Here is a 20,257-nt window from a genome sequence, read left to right on the forward strand (position 1 = left end):
GACCGATTTGGACTGGCTCGACCCCTTATCACCTTTAGGAAGATATATGTCATATTCAAAAGGTGAAGAAAATATTATTTCTCAAATGCAAAAAGAAAATTGCTCTAAAAGAGAAATATTAGAGCGTAACTGCGTAAACCTATCAAAAATGAAAATTAAGAAGGAAAGGGAAAAATTATCATTCTATCTGTAACAGCTTGTTTGGACGGTTGTTACATATCATTTTGTAATGTATCATTTGATGAATACAATATTTGAATAGATTGTGTCGTTTTCCGCCGTTTCATGAAGAATAAACTTGTAATATTATAAAGAAAAATTATGATACGCGATAAAATTACTATATAAAAAGGTAGGTTAAATGATAAAATAAAATTATTTAACAATAATTAAGGGTTAGATTGAGAGAAAAAGATAAGGTAATGATACAACCATACCAAATTAGTCGTTACACAAGTGACATATTTTATCATTACGTAGATATAATAAAATTTAATTAACAATTTGATCAAATAGGTAACCGCCATCCAACCAAGATTTACAGCTTAAGTAAAAATCGTGGGCTGGAGTGTCTAAATAGGAAACCTTCTTCCGTCTCCATTGTCTTTTATATTCTCCTCTTTTCCAGTGGCGGCCGCTGGTTGCATTTGCTCTCCTCTATCTACATATATAATCTCTCAGCTGTGGGGAGAATTGTAGCGTAGCGTCGGCGAGCAATGGAGCTGAAGCTAGCATTCCCCCCTGATACTCCGCCTTTGGCTGTTATTGCGGCGGCGAAGATTGCCAGAGTTCCACTCTCTACTGATCCAACTCTTTCTCCTGGTTCTCCTCATATTATCCTTCTCCGTAATGGGTAATTTCTCAATTTCTCCGCTATTTGGCCCTACTTTTCGCTAATTGACTTGCAAACCTATAGATGTTTGTTTTCTTTTTCCTGCACATTTTTTGCTTGCCATTATTTTGTAAATCTTTTTTTTTATGAGTCATAGACTAGGCAAGATTTAGATCATAAAATTATAAAAATGACGTATCTTTTTTGATCCAGATAACCTTGGTATTGTCTGAACGTAATTATGCATATAAAGCAGCAGCTTTTTGCTAGATCAGTTAGTTGCCTCTACAGAGAATTGTTTTTTTCCTTTTTGGGAATGGCGATTCCACATAAACTTCAGCTGAAGTGAAATATTAGAACATTGTTTTTTTGATGAAGTGAAATATTAGAACATTGTTATGGTTAGGTTGTGTTTTGGACTGTCTTTTGGGTGAGACAAATGGCCAGAAACGGAAATGCTGCGAATTAATTGATGTGACTAAGGTCTATTGGTCTTCACAAGTTAGGGGTAAGGTATGCGTACACACTATATTCCCCAGACCCCAAGGTGTGGGATAATACTCGATATGTTGTTGTTGTAAGGTCTCTTGGTGGCTTGCATTATTTGAACCTATTGTCCAGAGTCAAAATAATTCATTGAACACTTTCTCAGGATAAAATTGTATTGGATGGTTCAATTTATTTCTATGTTTCTGCTGTTGGTCCACTGGCATGGTTTTACATGCAATATCCAAGACCCTCAACTTCAATTATTCATGTGCTACCATTTACTTACATTATGCAAAAAGTAATATCAGGTTTGACCACCAGGCTTCTACTTCTTTGTTGGTGCATGTGACATCCTCCATTAATACGTATTGGGTTGATAAACGTTAAAGAAATGCATATCTGTAAATTGATCCATCCATCATGTTATTAGATGAATCTCAATGTTAATAGTGATATAGCCCTTGATGTAATTTACCTATTGATTCCGTGGTGTTTAGAATAACCAATTGACCATCTTTAAAAATTGAATTTATGTCTCTATTTCCTGTTGCTCTTGGGTGTGTCATTATGTGTTTTTGTAATGTGTTCTCTTTTTCCAAAAAAATGCATGTCACTATTTTGCTATACTATAGATTTTTGTAGGAATACCAAATGCAAGAAAATGATCTTAAGTTGTTTTTTAAAGTGATGCAGCTTTCCTTCATCCAACTTTCATACAGTATCTTAACTCAACTTATTTTCAGACTGAAGCTGCAGGGAACTTCGGTGCTTTTGAGGTACGTTAGTCGGGTTGCAAACATTCCTGATATGTACCAGCGGGGCCGCCTTTGAGTCTAGTCAGGTGACCTTTTAAACTCTGCTCTCCAAAGCATTGACTTAGAGCTATTTGCTTTCTCAAATGCTGATTCTTCGGTGACAAGGAGGAGGTTTGTATTTTACTTCCTACGCTAGGTCTTTCTCTCTCTTGGGAAATGAGCCCAGTCTTTCTCTCTCTCTCTGAACCATGTTACGACGAATTATCCCTCTGATTTTACTCCGTTTTCAACTTAGTTTTTCATGGAAAACAAGATTTTTATTATCGCAGGTGCCAAATCTTTCGAGCTGTTCGATTCTTGTGAAGGGTGGTTTGTATTAATTGAAAGTGGCAGAAGATTTTCAACCAGCATCAAAATAGATGAGGAAAATCTCTGACGTGTGTGCGATGCTTTCAAACAATCGTCCAAAAGAACAGGGGATTATTACAGGCGTTGGGGATGGAAGTCGCAAGCATATACATTCAGAGTATTTGTTAACTTCAACACATACGACAGATTCATTCGGATCGAGACTTGGCTGGGGGACAGAAGGAAACGGGTGATTATTCCTTAGCCAGTTTATAACGGGGGCTGGGGAGATATAGCAGTGAAAATATTACATTTTTTGGGGAAACTAACAACAAGCAGATTCAAGAAATACCCTACTTCTCACACAAGAACCTATGTGGATACGGCTAAGATCACTCAATGGCCGGAATTGGCAAAGTTTCCAGCTACGGTGATCGACAATGTCATCGAAATCGACACAAACACAGATGAACGGAGCCAGCAATTTCTTTCTCGGTGTTTAGTTGGGAACTTCAACGATTCTTTCAACTATAGCCCAAATCAAGAACTGATTAAAACTTGGTTCATGAGCAGGTGGAAGATTTGTTCTGGTCCGAGAGTTACTCCTCTAGCCCACAACCAGTTTTTGTTCGAGTTTCCTTCGAGACAAGAAGCAGTGAGAATCCATGCTGGAGAATGGTTTTGGAACGTTCGACGCTTATCTTTAGAATGGTGGACATCAGTGTCAAGCACCAATTTAGCCTCCCCGAGATCAGAATACAAATGGGTCAAAGCATTTGGTATTCCAGTCCATGCATGGTCCTACACCTTCAAGATTATTGGCGACTTATGTGGTGGTTTTGTTGGAATCGATGAAGATACGAAGAATCGGAATCACTACATTTGGGAGAGAAAGCCACTGGAGAAGAAAGGTGCAAGTGTGCGTCAGACACTGCAACAACAAGTTTTTCGGGGACTGAGCTGAAAGTTAGGGCTCAGCTGTAGCACGTGATCTGCCAAATCCCCGTCTCCAACTTCAAAGCTCTGAATCTCCAAACATCAGCAGCACTCCCCCACCAGTCAAGTCGCAAGAGACTTACAACAAAGACTCCATTACTGGGCAAACTCTGCATGCAACCACCAACTCTGAAGAAGATGATGCAGACGACGAAGCAGATAACACCGCAAACAATCTCTGGTGTCTCTCGAACCGATTGGCTTGGTCAGAAACTGCTTCAACTGCACTGGTATGTTCTGATACTGATACCTCATTATCTTCTCACTGCTACGAGCCGGAACAACTGCAATCACAAGGAATTCAGCAACCCAATGTCATTGAAACATCTAAATGGACAAAACGGGTTATGGGTAAAGCATGCAAAGCTTTTGGGATCAACGTAGCCGGATTTGAGCATGAAATCTTCGATTTAATTATAAGGATGGATCAGAAGAGACAAACTAAAAAATGAGCACTCTAACATTAATGGTAGGAAAAAAATGAGCACTCTAGCATTTTAGTTCGAAAATGGAAGGCCGACATTTTGTGTCTTCAGGAAACCAAAATGGAGGTAATTCCTAAAAGCTTGTTACATCAAATTTGGGGGAGCAGATGGGCTGATTGGGTAGAACTTAAGGTTTGTGGCACCAGTTGGGGTATTATTATTATTTGGGATAAGAGAATGTGGAATTGCATTGACACTCATCAAGGCAATTACACAATTACCTGTATTTTTGAAAGTTCACAAGAGGATTTCAGATGGTGCTTTACTGGAGTATATGGTATTTGGGAGGGAAGAACTATGGCAGGAGCTGGGAGCAATTAGAGGTATTTGGAGTGAGCAATGGGTTATAGGTGGGGATTTCAATGTATGCAGGTTCGAGAACGAGAGACTCAATTGCACTAGGAGATCCCAAGCAATGAAAAGCTTCTCAGAAACAATTATGGATCTGCAACTGATTGATTTGCCTCTTCATGGAGCACAATATACATGGTCAAGGGGGGAAGACACTCTACAGACATCCAGGATTGACAGATTCCTTATTTCTACAGAGTGGGATGAAAGCTTTAAAGCAATTAAACAGCTGGCGTTGCCTAGACCTATTTCTGATCATAAACCATTACTGTTGGAATGTGGAGAATGGGAGGCAACCCACTCCTACTTCAAGTTTAAGAATATGTGGTTGCATCAAGAGGGGTTCATTGATATGATGAAAGGGTGGTGGCAGAATTACACTATAGGTGGCTGCCCTGATTTTATTCTCATTCAGAAGTTGAGAAACTTGAAAAAAGACATCTCCACTAGAACAAAGAAGTTTATGACAAGCTGGAAGTAAGAAGAAGCAAGGCTCTTGAGGAACTTGCAGCTTTAGAACATGCTACAGAAGGCAGAATTCCAATGCAAGCTGAAAAGCAGAAGAGTTTGAGTTTGCAAGTGGAGCTGGAGGAACTGGCCAAAGCTGAAGAAACATCATGGAGACAGAAGTCAAAATGTCAATGGTTGAACGAGGGGGACATGAACACCAAATATTTCCATTCCATAGCCAACTCACACAGAAGATTCAACAATATTGACAAGCTCAAAGTGAATGATGAAATAACTAAAGACAAAACACAGATTAAAGATGAGATCTTGAACTTCTACAAAACACAGAGAAAAGAGGAGATCCTGAACTTCTACCAGAATCTGTATATAGAAAACGAAGTGTGGAGACCTACTGCCAATTTTGATGAAGTAGCTAGACTTACAGAAGAGGACAAGGAGTTGTTAGAGAAAGCTTTTGACGAAGAAGAAGTGCATGAAACCATTAATTTGTTCCTCAGATAAGGCTCCGGGGCTAGATGGTTTCACTATGACTTTCTTTCAAAGAACATGTGAGTTTATCAAGCCAGAAGTGATGGGGGCACTCAATCACTTTCACAGCAATGCTATATGGTGAGATCATGCAATGCCTCCTTTATTGCCTTGATTCCAAAAAAGAAAGGGGCTATTGAACTTAGAGACTTCAGACCAATAAGTTTGATTGGCAGTGTCTATAAAATTGTGGCCAAGCTACTAGCAGAAAGATTGAAGAAGGTTATTGGCAAATTAGTCTCCAGTCATCAAAATGCTTTCATTAAGCACAAACAAATAACTGATGCTTCACTTATAGCCAATGAGGCTCTAGATTGGTTGCTTAAATATGGGGAGCCTGGCATTATATGCAAACTTGATATTGAAAAAGCTTTTGACAAGCTGAATTGGTCCTATCTAATTTCTATTCTAAGGAAGATGGGATTTGGAGACAAATGGATAAGGTGGATTAGATTCAGCATCACAACAGTCAAATATTCAGTGTTGGTCAACAGAGAACCTGTGGGTTTCTTCTCACCTCAGAAAGGGATCAGGCAGGGAGACACACTCTCCCCATTTCTATTTATACTTGCTATGGAAGGTTTAAGCAAAATGCTTGAAAAGGCCAGATGTATGCAGGGAGACCCATCTCCCCATCTCATCTGATGTAAGCAGATGATACTCTAATCTTTTGAGGCTGAAAAGTCACAACTTATGTACCTAAACCTGGCTTTCCTCCTATTCGAAGCTCTTTCTGGGCTACATGTCAATGTGCTGAAAAGTACCATTTATCCTGTCAACCATGTATCTAACATTGGGGAATTAGCAGGTATCATGGGTTGCAGTATTGGGTCCTTGCCTACCACATACTTGGGCCTTCCAGTGGGTGCCAAATTCAAAAGCTGTGAGATATGGAGTGGGATTATTGAAAAGTTTGAAAAGAGGTTAGCATCATGGCAATTGCAATACCTCTCCATGGGAGGAAGACTAACTCTTATCAATAGTGTACTTGACAACATCCCAACTTATTACATGTCACTGTTTCCTATCCCTAAATAGGTGTAAAAGCAATTAGATAAAATCAAGAGGGACTTTCTATGGCAAGGGAGCAACATCACTCACATGTTTCATCTCATTAAGTGGGATAAAGTCACACAACCAAAGCACTAGGGAGGATTGGGCATCAGAGATCTAGAGGTCCACAACAAGTGTTTACTAATGAAATGGCTTTGGAGACTGGGGAAGGAGGTGATTATTGCAAAGCATGGGAAAAGAGACAATTGGAGCACTAAAATCTCTAATGCACCTTATGGAGTGGGCCCTTGGAAGTACATCAGGAAATTGGGGAATGAATTTTTCTAGGAATCCTACTTCAAAGCAGGCAATGGAGCACATATCAGATTTTGGAAAGACAAATGGCTCAACAACATTACACTCATGGATGAATACCCTAGCCTGTTCCAGATTGCAGTGGACAAAGACTTCTCCATAGCTCAGAACAGAAGTGGCAATAATTGGGATGTTCCTCTCAGAAGAGCAGTGCAATGTGGTCATGTATGTAATAGAATTCAATGGGAAGACCTCCTAGTTGGACCCAAACTGCGTTGGTAGTGCATGTGAAATCAGCTCCCACAAATGCAGGCTCATTGGAAAGTGGACAACTTGATAGAATTGTTTGCGAGAGTGGAAAGGTTCAATATGAATGCAAGTACACCAGACACCATTTGTTGGGGGAGTAAGGGCACTTTCTCAGTGAAAGAATGTTATAGACAGCTATGTTCTCAAAACCAAGTGATCGATGCATGGCCATGGAAATTAATATGGAAAACTAAGCAGCCTTTTAAAGTAATTTGCTTTGACTGGATTGTTCTCCATGAAGCTTGCTTGACACAAGACAATCTCAACAGGAGAAGCCTTCAGCTGGTCAATAGATGTTATATGTGCAGGGAGAATGTGGAAACAGTCAGCCATCTGCTTTTGCATTGCCCAGTGGCCACTGATCTTTGGAACATGTTTTACTGTATTTTTGGCCTCAAATGGGTTATGCCACAAAACATAAAACAGGCACACCTGAGCTGGAGTCGATGGAGAGTTGATAAGACCATCAAGAAGATCTGGTTGATGATCTCTGCAGTTATTTTTTGGTGTTTGTGGAATGAGAGGAATAATAGATGCTTTGATGGGATCTCAACTCCAAATCACTCTCTCAAAGCTAGATGCCTACTCAGTCTTTTTTGTTGGACTAAGTTAGCTACTATAATTAGTTCTGCTCATCTTTTGGACTTTGTTAGCTCCCTTGTCTTAGATTGACATACTGTGAAGGGACTAGTTTTTCTTTTATTTTTGCACCTCAGCTTTTGTAACTATGCATCTTCTTGATGCTTTTGTTAATATAACATATTACTTCATAAAAAAAAACTTCTCCCTCCGTTTCAATTTATGTGAACCTATTTCCTTTTTAGTCTGTGCCAAAAAGAATGACCCCTTTCCTTATTTGGAAACAATTTACCTTTATGCAATGATTTATAGCCATACAAAATGTTTGTGCCTCACTTTACATCACAAGTTCAAAAGTCTTCTTTTTTTTCTTAAACTCCGTGTCCAGTCAAATAAGTCACATAAATTGAAACGGAGGGAGTATTTGCTTTCTCCAAAATTCCAAATGAGAACTTTGGAAAATAGTCAAAAGAGCTATTTGCCATTTGCAGAGTTATATGTGATTTTTACGCTTCTCTGTTTTCTGATTTATCTCCATCATTGTTGCAGATAGATGAATGGCTAGACTATGGTCCTATTTTTGCTTCTGGCTCTCAATTTGAGGAAGCATGCGGCTATGTTGATGGATATCTTCTGCAGCGCACATTTCTTATTGGACATAGCCTCTCAATTGCAGATATTGCAGTTTGGTCTGGTCTTGCTGGTAAATGATTTGAATATAAAATAAATTAGTGCCTTTATGTTAAACTTGTTTAGTGTTTTTAAAGAAGTATTGGCATTTTATTTGTGACGCTGCTGTTAGGCATTGCAACTAGCTTCTTGTGTTAGGCTAGATTTTACTCGGATGGCAGAAAACTGCATGAATTGAACATAGATTGACTATCGAACTCTGTTGTGTGTTAGAAATGAGCACTGTGGTCTGTTTTGATTCTTTAAAAGTACAAAAACAACTGTGTAGAGCTTAATATTGAGGAATTTACATGGTTTGATGTTGCATTTTAAGCTTTTCTAGCCAAATAAAATCTATGTATGACGAGCTTGTGGATAAGTATCATTACTGGTGTACTGAGATTTTTGGTTGCTTATGGAAAGGAGAATGTGCAATGGTTTGGGCAGGAAAAAAATGTGTAGCTTGTGGTGGGTTTGAAAAGGATACACATAGAAATCTTTCATTTTCTCCTAAGCTAAGGGAAGAAAAGTTGGATATTAACTTATTAATCGTAGGAGTGTAACTGAATTCCTTCCGAACTAAGATAGAATTGCCGAGCACCAAGTGTTGTGAAGAGCGTGAAGCGAGGAAAAGCGACAAGCCCCTTTTCGCTTAAAGCGAGAAGCGAGAAGCGAAGCGCTCGCTTTTTTGAAGTGAAGCGGAATTTAAAACAAAAAAAATTAAAATAAATAATGTAACTGCAAGCAAATGTTCAATACTTCAATGTAAAAAACTAAATAGTTGCATCAATTAAAGCACAAAATGAGCATCCTATTCTTCTACAAGATTGTCAAATTCTTGTATTCCACTATCATGATTATATTGCTCTTCTTCTTCTTCTTCTTCTTCTTTCTTTTTCATCAACTAGGGACAAAGTAGCCGCTTCTTTTCCCTTCCTCTGTGAGCTTGAAGTTGAAGTACTCCCCCTCAAACCATAAATCCTCTCCCCAATTCCACGTGCCTCCGCAACATCACCCTACGTGAAATTAGAAGTTTCCTCAAATACTTCTTCATCTGCATGATCTTCCGAGACTCCAATTAGCCATTCATTAGCGTCATCGATGTTGTCCAAACTAATTGGATCAATTATATTGCGAGCATTGTAACGACGCCTCAATGTTCTATTGTACTTAATGAAGACTAGATCATTGAGACGCTTCAAGGTTAATTTGTTCCTCTTTTTGGTATGAATAGGCAAATAATAAGTAATTACTAATTAGTAAGATTAGGACAATTGAGATATAATTTAATTATCTCAATATACTAAATCTTTCTTCTTAGTTCTTACATGTTCAAACGCGTTCCAATTTTTTTCACACCCGGATGAGCTACACGTTAGACTTAGAGCTTTGATGGCAAACTTTTGTAATTCTGGAGTGGAATGGTCATATTGCGTCCACCATTCAATTGTAGGAGTAGAACAAATATTTCAAACATAATATTTATAAAGAAATAACTTATTAACTATAAAGCAACATATAAGCACTCGTCCACCTGGTGACTTCATCTTTCTTTGTCTAGTAGCCATGTTTTTTCCAAAAAGTTGCTCAGCATTCCTGTAAGTACTAAATTGCTCTGTTATTTTATCTTGCACGGATTCTTCAGATATCAACTTCTCAATACATTCAATGTATCCATTCCACAATTCTTCATCTCCTATAATCCTCTCTTCATTGTCATAAAACAGTTCTGGGTTTAAAACAAGTCCAGCTGCATGCAAAGGGCGATGAATCTGATCTGTCCACCTTTTATCTTTGATATCAAAGACTTTTATGTTTTTTTTATCACTAAAAGAATCTTGAATAGCCTCCTTTGCCCTATATATTGCTTCATAAAGGTAGCCCATTGGTGGTCTTTGCTCCCCATCCACCAAACGAAGCACTTTAACTAAAGGACCACCGATCTTCAATGCATGAACCATATTATTTCAGAATGCATTAGAAAGCATAATATCCGCAGATTCTCTCCCTCGAGCTTCCCTTCCATAGGCACTGTTAGTGTCCTTATCTGAAACAAACAACTTCTTTAAATTGCTTTTTTGCTCATACATCCTATTCAAAGTCAAGAAAGCGATAACAAATCTTGTCTTTGGAGGTTTTACCAAGCTTCTTTGTTTAGTGAATCTCTTCATCATATTCAATAACAAAGGCTTTGAACAATATAGGAATGCACTCTAATTGCCTGATTAAAGACTGAAATGAAGTGTTTTTCCTTGAAAATGTCATAGAAGATCAAATTAATGCAATGTGCTGCACACGGAGTCCAATAAATATGGGGGTATCCTACAAACATCAAATCACCAACTTTATCATTTTTACTGGCGTTGTCCGTGACAATTTGAACAACATTTTCTGCTCCAATAGAGTTTATTGTGCTCTTGAACAAGGAGTACATTTTGGTTGAATCAGTAGAAGAGTTGCTTGCATCAACAGACTTAAGAAACAAGCTTCCCTTAGGAGAATTCACCAAGATATTGATGATCATTTTCCATTTCTTGCTGTCCACTTATCCATCATAATGGAACAACCAAACTTGTTCCATTCTATTTTGTGTTTCTCCACGATTTTGTTAGTCTCTTCCACCTATTTTTTTAGATATAGACCTCTAACTTCATGATAAGTTGGAGGCTTCATTCCTGGACCATATTGGCCTACGGCCTCAATAAAAGCAGAAAAAGTGTCAATATAATTAACACAATTAAAAGGAAGGCCTGCATCATACATCCACCGCGCAAACATTACAATTATCCCTCAAAATCAATTTGACAATTACCACTTTTCCCTTCCGCATCTCTTGGTTTTTGCGGGAAATAACAATCCATAAGACCTTTAGTCTTACCAGTAGATCCACAACTTGAAGACATTGTGTATATCCTTCCCCGCTTTTGTGATTTTATTGGAAGCGACGAACCATCGTCACCTTATTCTATTTCATCATCGTCATCATCAAGATTATGCAGTTGTTCTTGTTCATGATGCATTCGAGTCTTTAACTCTTTTTTTTTTTTGAAGGTATGCTTTCATTTCTTCCTTCACATACGGCGGAACTTTAGGACAAGATGCGACGTTTGGATCATCATCGATTAGGTGAAATTTTTGATGATTGATTCCCCCATTCGAAATCTTGTCACAAAAAAGACATCTAATTGCCATCTTGTTGGTCTCGCTAACTCTTACCGAATAAGCCCAAGCCGGGTCTTTCCTATTTTTTTTTGATGCCACTAAAGAACAACTGAATAAATGATATGAAAAAAATGGTAGTAAGTGTACGAAAAAAATGCCAGTAAGCCAGTAACTTACAACAACAACAACATACCCAGTATTATCCCACACTGTGGGGTCTGGGGAGGGTAGTGACGCAGACCTTACCCCTACCTTGTGAGGACAGTAAGCCAGTAACTTAAACGAAAAAAATTGGGCAGCATTTCACTACAATTTAAGAGTGAAACAATGAAAGAAAAAGAAGGAAGAAGAAGAAGAAGAGAATGAGAAAAAGACGAACTGAAGGGGAAAAAAAAAGCATTTCGCTGCTATTTTGAGACTGGAACAGTGAAAGAAAAAGAAAAAGAAAAAGGAGGAGGAGGAGAAATCACATACCTAGACTTGAACTTGATGAACTTGGAAGTTCAAAAGTGCAGAAAATGGGAAGCCTAGTCGCCTGTTGTTCTCTGCTGCTCGATGGTCTTTTAAAAAAAGAGAGCTTTTTAAATTTTAACGTTGGTTGGCAGCCTTTATATGTAGAAGCGCTCGCTTCTGTCGCTACTGTCGCTTTTACGCTTCTCACCTTTTTTGCAGAAGCGCTCGCATTACATAACCTGCTACGCTTCACATCATAGATGCGCCTGAGGGTCCGCTTCGCTTCGCGCTATGAGCGCTGAAGCGAGCGCTTTTCACAACACTGCGAGCACCCTTGTCCAAACTGTTGTTTCAATTTTCCCTTTTATTTGGATGTAGTCATATCTGCCTTTTCATCCTTATTCAATTCATGTTCACGATTCATGTGAGATATATGTTTGATTTTCTGTCGAGTTCTATTTGGAAGGACTGATTGCACAAATATTAAATTTGGAGGCAAGTCCTGTTTCTGAAGAGGTTCACAAAATTGCTCAATGTAGCATTTTAGGAGACTGCAGTGACTTTGGCCTTTATATTTTTCATTGGTTCCTTTCCACAAGATATATTTCTGTCTCTTGTTTGTTCCCCTAACCTATGGGGCAACTATCCTTGTTCGTAGCAATAGCCAATTTTTGATCAAATCTCTTTGTTATTTGTTAGGAAATAAAAGAATGACTCTTGCATTATAGCTAATTATTAAAGCAGTTTTAAAACAATTGATATGAAATTGAAATTGCAACTACTTTATCTTATTTTTGACTAATTGAGAACGAAAAATCAATTTTGAGGTCAAAGATTTATTAACATTATATTGGATATTGAAATTAATGATTTCAGTTGTAAAACAATGTTATAAGTGCTAAACTCCCATATGGTAGCTAATTCTTGTATTCTGGAAATTATGTGCTTCACTCTGGAAACAATGTTCCTTTTTTGTGCTTTCTAAGCAGTGCTGGAGCTCTAATTCCAATTGAGCTGGAAATGTCAAATAATTTGGAACTGGTGTTGCTGCTTGGTGATATGTTAGTGCAGGTGGATATATTTTCAATTGCATTAGGAAAAAATTTCTAGGAGTGAAATAAAGTGTAAGATGCCTGAACTGCACCGAATGGTAACTTTCTAGAAAGGACGCAAAGCTGATAAACACTTTGAACTTTTAACCTCTGTGCTTCCATTTTTTTTGGTCGAGAAAATTAACCTTAATACTTCTTGAAGCACATTTTTGCTTTGTCTTTGGGAAAAAAATATTTTATGTTTTGTTCCATATTTGGGGCATCACAAGGACTAGATCATAATTAAGGCCCTGCGAATGCAGCATGAATTTCTTCAAATGGTCTCATCACTGAAAATCGATGGGAAAGTTGCATTTTTGCCAAAATCTGTCTATCTTTCGCCTAGAAATAGACCCTTAGTTGGTCTCAATTTGATATGAATTTGTGCTTGTTTTATAAATTCAGTGCCATGCTCTATTTTGCTTATTGGTGCTTAAAACTTCCTTGTGCACAGGTACTGGAAAGAGATGGGAAAGCCTAAGATCTTCTAAGAAGTACCAAAATCTGGCAAGGTGGTTCAACTCAATATTAGCTGAATATGATGGTGTTCTACATGAAGTCACAGCAACATATATGGGAAAGAAAGGCTCGGGAAAGCCAACTGTATCTAAAGTGAAAGAGCAACATGGCTCAAATGCTAATCTGGCTAAAGTAAATGGTGATTCCACTGACAAGGAAAAATCAGGTAGCAGACCGACATTTGAGGTAGATCTTCCAGAGGCAGAGGATGGAAAAGTGCGTTTGAGATTTGCACCAGAACCTAGTGGTTACTGAACCAATATTTTGCTGAAAGATATAAAGGGGAAGTTATTATTCGTTTCGATGACACAAATCCTGATAAGGAAAGCAATGAATTTGTGGATAATCTACTGAAAGATATTGAAACTCTAGGAATTAAGTATAGGACTGTGACATACACATCTGATTACTTTCCAAAATTGATGGAGATGGCCGGGAAATTGATTCGTGAGGGTAAAGCCTGTGTGGATGATACACCAAGGGAGCAAATGCAAAAAGAAAGAATGGATGGAATAGAATCAAGGTGTAGGAACAACGGTGTAGAGGAGAATTTGAAATTATGGAAGGAGATGATTGATGGCTCAGAGAGGGGAACAATGTGTTGTGTTAGAGGGAAATTGGATATGCAGGATCCTAACAAGTCAGTTAGGGACCCAGTATATTACCGCTGCAATCAGACTCCACACCACAGGATTGGTGCTAAATATAAAGTATACCCTACTTATGATGCATGCCCATTTGTAGATTCTGTTGAGGGTATTACACATGCACTTCGATCTAGTGAGTACCATGACAGGAATGATCAGTACTATAGGATTCAAACTGATATGGGTTTCAGAAAAGTTCATATTTATGAATTTAGTCGGTTGAATTTGGTCTATACACTTCTCAGTAAGCGCAAGCTGCTGTGGTTTGTGCAAAATGGCCTGGTTGAGGGGTGGGATGATCCTCGATTTCCGACTGTACAAGGGATAGTGCGCAGAGGGCTGAAGATTGAAGTGCTGATACAGTTCATTCTTGAACAAGTAAGATAGCAAGGATTTTCCTTTATTGTTAATTTGAAGTACAATGAATATTGTCAAGACAAAGTCATGTTTTTTAAATCTTTCAGAATATCAATGTGTATTTAGGAAGGCGTCCTTTTGGAACAACCGTTTATTTCATAATCTAATTAAGCAAAAAGCATTCTTTTATATGTTTGGTATTGTATCTTGAAGCCTAAAGAATGTTCTTCGCAAAATCTTTAGGGAGCATCAAAGAATCTAAATCTAATGGAGTGGGACAAGCTGTGGGCCATTAACAAGAAGATCATTGATCCTGTATGTCCTAGGTATACTGCAGTGGTTGAAGAAAGACGAGTCCTATTGACTTTGAGTAATGGGCCAGATGATCCTTTTGTACGTATTGTACCCAAGCATAAAAAATATGCAGGTGCTGGGGAAAAGGCAACAACTTACTCCAAGAGAATCTGGATAGACTATGATGATGCTGTATCAATCTCTGTCGGCGAGGAAGTAACATTGATGGATTGGGGTAACGCAATAGTGAAAGAGATACAAAAGGACCAAGAGGGTAATGTTACTCATCTGTCTGTGATTCTGCACTTTGAAGGGTCAGTTAAAACAACGAAGTTGAAGCTCACTTGGCTGCCAGAGAGTGATGAGCTTGTTAAAGCTCTCTTTGGTCGATTTTGACTATTTAATTACAAAAAAGAAGGTATGACTTTTTCACTTCAATAGGTTTTATATTCAGATGGGTTTTCAAAGTCCAGCCTATCCTTTTACTAAGCTATCTATAGTCTTTTCCTCCACATTTCCAATTAAATTTGGAGTTTTAATGTAGTCAAATTGTTGGAACCTGTGAATGTTTTATGGTATACCATATTGTTGAATTAAGTGAAGTAAAACTGTAAAATAATATTGTTCCCTGGTAACAGTAAGAAGGGGCTATTATTTTTTATGTGATGGGTAAGAAGGGGCTATTACCTCTTGAATAATAAGATTTTGATGATAAAAAGAAATTGAAGTGTGCCTTTTTCACTTTTGGATTGAGTTCTGGGAACTGGGGAAGTATTGGTAATAAGGATGATTGAGTTTTCTTTCACAATTGACTTCGAACTTGGGAATGATGAGTATCTCATTAGTGTATAGCTCTGTCAAGCATGTAAAATAACGTAAAGATTATTGTTCACATACTATTACTGCAGAGCATGAAATTCTAGCCTATCCTTCTAGTAAACTAACTGTAGTCTTTATTTCCTCCATAAATTTGTTTTTTAATGTAGTTGATTTCTTAGAACTTTTAAATGTTTTACGATATATTATATTGGTCAACAATGTCAAGCATTTTAGGAGATTATAAAATGATACAATTTCCCATATAATGGTAAGAAAGAGCTATTGCTTTTGATTCAATAATAGCATTGATCTTGATATAAGTACATATTATATGGTTTGGATGGAGCTTTAGGAAATATTGGTGATACGAATTCTTTGGGTTGCCTATATGAAAAGTAGAACTTATGAATGCTGAGTATATTATTACTGTTGGTATGTCAAGCATTTAAACAATGGTAGAAACGATATTTTTTGCATGCATCGGTAAAGAGCGCCCTCAGTTATAAGATTGATTTAGATATGAACTTTGTTATATGCTTCGTACAAATTTTGGGTAAGTATTGATGATCGGGATGGTATGGAAAACAAAAAAGTAATAAAAGCACAGAGTACTATGAGCTCTCCCTACTTGTTTATAATCCATTACGGCATAACAGAACGAACTAGTACCCTTTGGCCCATTAAAAAGTACATTTAAAGTTATAGAATACCTTTGTTGATGTTTTTTTTGGGACTATTTATTTGTTTTCCACCTGAACTTGGAGAGTACTTGGTACCGATCATGTATTGAATTGTTAATTTTTGTCTTGCAGCTAGAGGAAGATGAGAATTTTGTTGATGTTGTTAATCCTTGCACAAAAAAGGAGACTCCGGCACTTGGTGATTCCAACATGAGAAACCTGAAGCGTGGAGACGTGTTGCAGCTGGAGAGGAAGGGCTACTTCAGATGTGATGTTCCTTTCTTAAGACCAACAAAATCCATTGTTCTTTGTGCCATCCCAGATGGTAGACAGCAACCAGTGTTGCGGTTTGCAGGCTCAGATGGCAAAACAAAATGAAGACAAGTCAGTTTAATACATTAGTGCTGGACTAATGAGAAGAGACTGAAATCCTTCTGATGCAAGTTGATAAGATTTCCAATCCTTAATTGTCTTGTTTTAGAAGTCTTTATTAGCTACGTTAGTTCTTTGTTGTGTCGCAGACGTAGTCGTGGCGTTCTTTTGTCTGCAGATGTGAAACATGTATGATATATACCTCTTTGGTCTAGTTTGTCATTTGGATAAAATTAAGGTTACCTATTTTCAGATTTTACTTGTCGTGACTTCGCTAAAACTAGTAGCTGTTTTCATGCTTCCAGAAGAATCACATGGTTTTATATGATTGTCTCCTTTTTGAAAGTAAATTGCCTTAATAGGACTACATTCTGTGTATTATATTACAGAGGCATAAGGATAGCAGATTTTGGGAACTACATGATGTCCATTTCGATCATCAGTACATTTTCTATTCCCAAGATTTTGGTTTATTTAGTGAAGTTTCTCGGTTATGCGCCATTTTAGAACCTTGAAACTACTTAATGTATTGAAGACTACATTTTTAAAGCACCAGGTTTATGTTCCCATGACTTTGGTTTACCCTTTGTTAAACAAGTAAAATCCCATTAGTGGGTCCGACGAGGATAGTGTGTAGTAAGCGTTTACCCCTATCCGAGGGAGTAGAAAAGTTGTTTCCCTTTACGCTTTGTTAAACATGGGGCTTTAATTTCAAAACGTATTTTGGCTATTCAGAATAAGTTCACAGCAACATTGAGAATCACCTCACGTTAGGACCTTAACCATCTTTTAATGTTTTCTTTCTTCTACGCTCACAGTAATTTTCGCTATCCAAAGGCCCAATACATTCTATAATTGCCTTAAAACATCGTTCAAAATGATTTTGTCCAAATCTGAACCTTTCAAATCTGAGTTGTCCAGAAACTTACTCTAACCAAACAATGAGCTTTTGCGCATGTTTTCTAGATTACTTAGGCGTTCAAAGGCTTTTAGTTCTACTAAAAAAGTTAAGTTTAGACAGCATTATTTGAGTGGTTTAAGTAGTTATTAAGCAAACCTTATTCACTTGAAACACAGCCAAATGAGGTAGCTCCACTAATAGCCCGTTTGGCCAAGCTTCTCCGGCTGAAAAAAAAAATAAAAAAAAAAATATATATATATATATTTAAAAAGTACTTTTTTTCCAAAGTAAAGTGTTTGATCAAGTTTTTAAAAGAAACAAAAGTGTTTTTGAGAAAATGGTAAAGCAATTTTGGAGAAGCATAAAAAAGTAGCTTCTTCCCGGAATCACTTGTTTGAAAGACACTTTTGAGAAAAATATATTTAGAAGTACTTTTTAAAAGCTTGGTCAAACATTTATTGTTGCTTAAAAGTGTTTTTCAAATTAATTAGCCAAATACAAACTGCTTATCACTAAAAGTACTTTTGAAAAAAACACTTTTAAAAAACACACTTCTCAAGCTGATTTTTTCGGGCCAAACACGCTATAAGAATTCTGAACAATATAATTCACCTAACCCTCCTTTTTTATGGAAAGTATACCACTTTTTACGCTGTCATCATCCATATCATAACATATTTGAAAATCTGATTTGAAAAACCATAATTGTAACATTCGTTTTTCAGTCCCATCCCATTATCCTATTTTCATCTGATGATAGAATCATTCCTCTTTTCCCTCCTTTTCTGAACAAATTTGTCAAATCTAAGTTGCTTTAGACGAAAGTGACTTTAGAACTGGCAATTTATTTAGTTAGTTTAATACAATAATTACTTGGTCGCGTAAAGAAATTAGACAGGTATGCCATTCATTATTCTTTTCGAAACCCCTTTGGAAGATACGAATTACCTAATTTATCTTTGAAGATCATTAAGCTCGACCAGTTACTTGATATTGTTTTCTGCAAATTTCTGTAAGGTACGTACTTTGTCGACACATTTTTGGAAGGACCAAGAAAAGAGTTCCTCTAAAGACAAATAAGAACTAAAGAATTTCTCTTCCGGAGATATGATTTATAGTCAATTACAAATGTTACTTTAGTTATATGATCTTTTTTTAACGAAGATAAGTAAAAACTAACAAAAACAATGTGTAATTAATACATAAAAGATCTTTTGTATGTTCATTTTCTTATATTCAATTTATTAGATGAGCGTAGGAGATAATTTCCTCTTCGCCTTTTAGTAAAAAGTAAAAATGCGTATAGAGATAACATTATTGTTGACCAATAAAGAAATTTGGTTTGTAGTCAATTACAAATATTATTTTAGTTATATGATCTTTTTCACACAAGATAAGTAAAAAATAACAAAGGAGATACAAATAAAACACAAAAGATATTTTGTATGATCATTTCCTTATATTCAAGTCGTTAGAGTAGGAGAAAAATACATACAGAGAACATTATTGTTGACGAATAGAGAAACAAAGTTCTCATAAGGTAAATACAACATTATTGGAAATAAATTTAAGAAAGAAAAAAACAAATGAAAATATCCATTCTCTTTCCTATTTGAACCCACACTAATCATTATCAATTAACAACCTCACAAAAGAAAATAATTGTCACAAGATCAATTAATGAAAAGTCTATTTCTTAGGTGCAAGCCTTGACTTTATTTTCTCCACTTGCTTAGTACCAATTTGGAATGCTTTAGTCAAGACATGATCAGGAACAGTTGGTGAGGAAGCGAACAACGTTGTAGCAATGGATTGAGTTCCCGGCAATTGGCTGTTGAAGGCGGCGACGACGGCTGCCGGAACTTTACGTCTTTACCATTGTTCTGCTGGAAATGGACAAGTCCTTTAATTAGGGAAAACAAATACTTCACCTTTTACAATATGTTTGGACACCAACATATTAGATGTTGTAATAAAACCAACATCTAATTCACCCTCTGTAACAAGGATCATTTCTGTAGCACGAGGATGAGTATGAGGTGGATTAATGCCACCAGGAGCATAATCAATACGAGAAAGTGAGACACCAAGTGTGTTAAGACCAGGTACTTTCATAACATTGGCACCTGTGACTACGGAACCGTATGTGTTGTTTGTTGCTCCTGTCTTGGCTATGAAAAGTCAACTTCTGAAAAGTTCTTCTTGCAAAGGAAATCCATTTATGGTGAAACCTGTTTCATGTACATAAATAGAAAATTGAATAAGCACCATGTTATAACAAATACTCAGTCCACAAGTGGGGTCTGAGAGGATAAAGTGTACCTAATCCGTACCCCTACTTTTAAGAAGGTAGATAGATTGTTTTGGATAGATTCTCGGCTCAGGAAAAATAAATGGAAGGCCAATAACAAACAAACCAAATTTGACACCGAAGTCAAAATACTAACCGAACTAACACTAACGTAATGGAAACAGAAAACCGAAACAAATAAGCACCATGTTATACTTGAAATGATTAAATCATTATGTGTGACTGTTTTTAATCTAACTAGACATTAAACCACCTGAAAAAGCTACCTCTTTTCTCAACTGCGACGAAGATAAATTGTATAGACAAAATTTGGTCCAAAATATTTGTCACTTATGAAAATTAATTTATTAGCCATTAAAAAAATAAAAAGAATTTACTCTTGCGAAAAGGCACTCCATCATTAGTTACTCATTTAAGAAAGAGATAAGAATATTTTAGTCAAATACTCACTCCGGTCCATTTTAATTAATTTTTTGATATTTTGTTTTGTGATACACAATATTTGATTTTTTCAAATATTAAGAAAGAATT

At 36.9% G+C, this 20,257-nt stretch overlaps 2 pseudogenes; one reads left to right on the plus strand and one right to left on the minus strand.

The window, feature by feature from the left end:
• Positions 1–598: 598 nt before the first annotated feature.
• On the plus strand, positions 599–16,839 carry LOC104107528 (glutamate--tRNA ligase, cytoplasmic-like; annotated as a pseudogene).
• Positions 16,840–18,838: 1,999 nt separating this feature from the next.
• LOC104107527 (germin-like protein 5-1) lies at positions 18,839–19,649 on the minus strand (annotated as a pseudogene).
• Between the last annotated feature and the right edge of the window lie 608 nt (positions 19,650–20,257).

The sequence above is a fragment of the Nicotiana tomentosiformis genome, chromosome 5 (genome assembly GCF_000390325.3).
Source record: "Nicotiana tomentosiformis chromosome 5, ASM39032v3, whole genome shotgun sequence".
NCBI classification, from domain to species: Eukaryota; Viridiplantae; Streptophyta; class Magnoliopsida; order Solanales; family Solanaceae; genus Nicotiana; species Nicotiana tomentosiformis.